Raw genomic sequence first — 3,965 nt, 5'->3', positions numbered from 1 at the left:
TATAAATACATGTTAATTTGGATTCATATGTTGTTTTTTTTCTAATTTCAGTATCTCCCATATGATATTTATAATGCACATTTTTATTTCCTGCATGCAGTACCTTACACTTTTCTCTATTAAATGTCATTTGCCATGTGTCTGCCCAGTTCTGAATCTTATCTAGATCATTTTAAATGACCTTTGCTGCTGCAACAGTGTTTGCCACTCCTCCTATTTTTGTGTCGTCTGCAAATTTAACAAGTTTGCTTACTATACCAAAAATATGCGTTTTGTTTTGCGACCCAGATGGGACTCGAACCCACAATCCCCAGCTTCGGAGGCTGATGCCTTATCCATTAGGCCACTGGGTCACCATGTGCCACTGTATCACTTCCAACATTATTATTATTTGCAGGTTTGCTATAAGGTTCTGGACATTGAATTCATTTAATAAACACCCTTGCACCTGTACATCATCGTCTGTGTCATTTATCCACTCTGCACTGCACTCACCTGCACGTATTCACCACTTTGCCACAAGGAAACATGCCTCATAGTCTCATACTTTACTGTATGCACCACTTTTATTTATTTATTTGTTTGCTTGCTTGCCACATTTATTGAATCACCTCATTATTTTTTTTATTAAGTTATAAGGATGGACATTATATTACTTTTTTTCTGAAGACACGAATAATGTGTGTCAATGTGTGTGGCAGAGAAAGTTACTTTTTTTTCAGTAATGTTCCCAACTCTGCAACCGAATAGTGTATGGAGTGAAATACAGAGATAGATAGATAGATAGATAGATAGATAGATAGATAGATAGATAGATAGATAGATAGATAGATAGATAGGATACTTTCTGAAATTCCCATATGATAGAAATAATAATAATAATAATAATAATAATAATAATAATAATAATAATAATAATAATAATAATAATAATAATAATGGCGGGACACTCCTCCACAGGGGACTACACCAGCTGCTCACTGGCGCTGCTCAAAGACAACCGGTGAAAGAAATTCAGTTTAGCACCCCCTAAACTAAAGGGGATGCTAACAAAGACTGGCCGTTAACTAATTAAATGAAACATGGCTCCGCAGTCAAAGAGACCCTCCCCGGTGATCAGTACTAGTAGCAGTAGAACTCGTAGCAGTAGTAATAGCTTAACTGTTAACAACCGCAGTAGCTTATAACACGTTAACAAACAGTGTGTGACTTTTCAATGTAAGACCCAGTGGGATGCAAGAATAACAAACAGGCCTGAAACATATGCCGCTATAACCAGAGAATACATTTGTGCCAAACACAGATTTCTCAAAAATCTGGCTGGCCCAACCCTAGCCAAAACACCAGATGAACAATTTGAATTTGGAAAGATTTCGAATGAATCCAGGCACTTTCATATTCAATAGTTCAATTATTAGTTATGTGGGATATTTGGGTAACTATACAATCTGATTCGGGTTTCACAGAGAGGGAACTCTTAAGCTAAAGTACAGTCTTCAATTCCTGTCTTACATGAACAGGTTAATTGGAAATAGACCACAGATCTAAACTCCTGAAAAGTTTAATAGTAAACGTACACCCGGAAGAGCTTTAAGGCCTACTTTCACAACATCTTCCCTCACCTAATTGCAAAACTCCTGTTTTCTTCTTGCTTCTCAATGCTTCGAGCTAAAACATCGAGCCTAATTTCATTTCAGTTTGTCTTTGGACAACTCTTTAAATGTTAAATTCAATCCCAATTTTCTGTAATCAGGGAAAAGGTTTCCCCTGAGGTTAGGCCGAGCATGTCAAACCAGCAGATTACAATTTGCAAATGTAATTGGTCTCATTTTTTTCTTTTTCTTTCTTTTTATTTTTACCCTTGGAATTATTAACTAATATCACTTTTTCATCTTTTAGTCTTTCTTTTTAGATAGCAAAAGCACAGTACATAAACACCCCTCCTATCAAGAAACATCACCCTTATTACCTCAAGGCTGGTTGCAACGTTATTGTAATTTCATATTTCTGAATTTACAGCCGCTGGAAATTGAGTACAAAATCCATTATCATTTGTATATTTTAATTATGCAAATGAGGCTTCTCAGCTGGCTGTCCAGGACCTGCAGGGATGCCTAACTTCATTCCGGGTGATTACAATTTATCCAGTCGAGTCACTTTAATTGTAACAAGCTAATTACCTTGTTTCATTTAGTTTTTACAAAACCAAAAGAAAAGGGAGGCCTGATAGCATGCTTACGAATAGCTGACAGCTTTAGGAATAACAAGAGATAGTTTAATCCAGGAGGAGGTGCTAAGACAGGCTTCTTTAACCCTTTTTTTTTTTTAGCAACGTCTTTTGACATCACAAGACAGCAGCCCATTAAACAATTTTTTAACACATCTGTTGCTATATTGCTCTACTATGTTGAATGAATTGCAGCCATAATTGTCACAATTTGCACACAAAAAAACCCCCAACTATTTATTTGGAGATACATTTAATCAGTTATCTCCATTTATATATTTAAACATCATGCTGATATGAACAGATACATTCCGAAGGAACTTATGACAGCAAGCAGCATAGCTACTATTTTTGACTGCATTGACTGTCTTGTTCTCAGTAGCATGGCAGTTGTTAATGCAGTGAGCTGCTGATCCTACAGTCCTGTTCAATACATGCCTGGCTATTGCAGATACAGGGTAAGCTTATGGTTACTGAGTTATTTGCCACATCTGCATCTCTTACAGTATCAATCCACTCAATTATCACTTCTACTTTATCACTGTTGTCTATTTAGTTATTTATTTTCTGGGTTGTTTAATTTGGAAACAGTTAGAGCATTACTCTATAACACATCATAGAACTTATACCTTCTACAGGTTTTCTATTTATTTTATTGATAGGTCATTGTCACAAAGACAGCTGTAGTGGGTGACGTCAGGCCAGAAACAGGAACCAGGAAATAAACAACAGAGAGGTGGAGCTGAGCGATTGGTTTTGCTCAGCATTTAATGAATGAACAGAACAGTAAATAAAAAAGGTTGTAACAAACAAAAACACAGGACACAGCACTTTCGCCAAATTAAAGAGACAAACAAAATGGACTACACAGACAAACACGGCGAGCTGATATTTTAACTATTAATTATTATTATTATTATTATTATTATTATTATTATTATTATTATTATTATTATTATATTATTTATAACCTCCGTCTCCAATCCAGTTCTCCACTCACCGAACACACAACCCCGAGTGAGTGAAAACATGCTGCTTTTATGCAGCTGTACCGAGACTCGATTGCTAATCAGTCATTTCATTGGAGTCGCGGTACAACTACATGTGAATTAATAAAGTGCAATTCTCCATGCTCACATATTATTACATTTTACATGCACGTGAAGTGCTGTGCAATCCTCGTGCCTAAATACAAATATACATTTTTAACACTCATGTTACACAGACCCGTTTATATCCTGTGTACCAACAACTATACACCAACATTAACACACAACACAAAATACACACAGGGGCGGGGCACTTTGCCACAGTCATGTATTGACTCCTCAGTAACTTTACCTAATACAATAAACAATACAGTGGAGAGGAGAAATTTGATCAGGTTTACAAGTTTTAGGATAACTGTACAGTTAGCGCCGCTTAATCGGGACACCTCGGGAGAAGTAAAACTATATAGAATAAGCGGCTGGCCCAATTAAACGATAGTCATTTGAGATGACCTTAGTCGTTCTTTTTTGTTTCTAAATGAAAAGGAAAAGAATGAAATCACATCACATTATGATTAAATGTTAAATGGATATTTTGTTTTGTTATGCCAACTTTCTTTGCCACAGCAGCCTGAGAAACCACAGGAGACTCCAGCTCCTTCAAGAGTTCAACGTGGTTTACACAATTTACAATTTCACAACGTAATCACCTTCTCACTGCACTGTGCTATGCAAACCTGTCTTGCTCT

The 3,965-nt window shown here is 36.3% G+C and overlaps 1 non-coding gene across 1 annotated transcript; it reads right to left on the bottom strand.

Annotated features, from left to right (window-relative positions):
* Nucleotides 1-280: 280 nt before the first annotated feature.
* trnar-ccg lies at nucleotides 281-353 on the bottom strand. The gene has a single exon. It is a non-coding gene; the product is annotated as a tRNA-Arg (tRNA).
* Nucleotides 354-3,965: the final 3,612 nt, after the last annotated feature.

Source organism: Polyodon spathula, chromosome 1, assembly GCF_017654505.1.
Source record: "Polyodon spathula isolate WHYD16114869_AA chromosome 1, ASM1765450v1, whole genome shotgun sequence".
Classification (NCBI taxonomy): domain Eukaryota; kingdom Metazoa; phylum Chordata; class Actinopteri; order Acipenseriformes; family Polyodontidae; genus Polyodon; species Polyodon spathula.
Note: the sequence above shows the minus strand (reverse complement) of the source record. Positions and strands in the feature narration are given on the sequence as shown.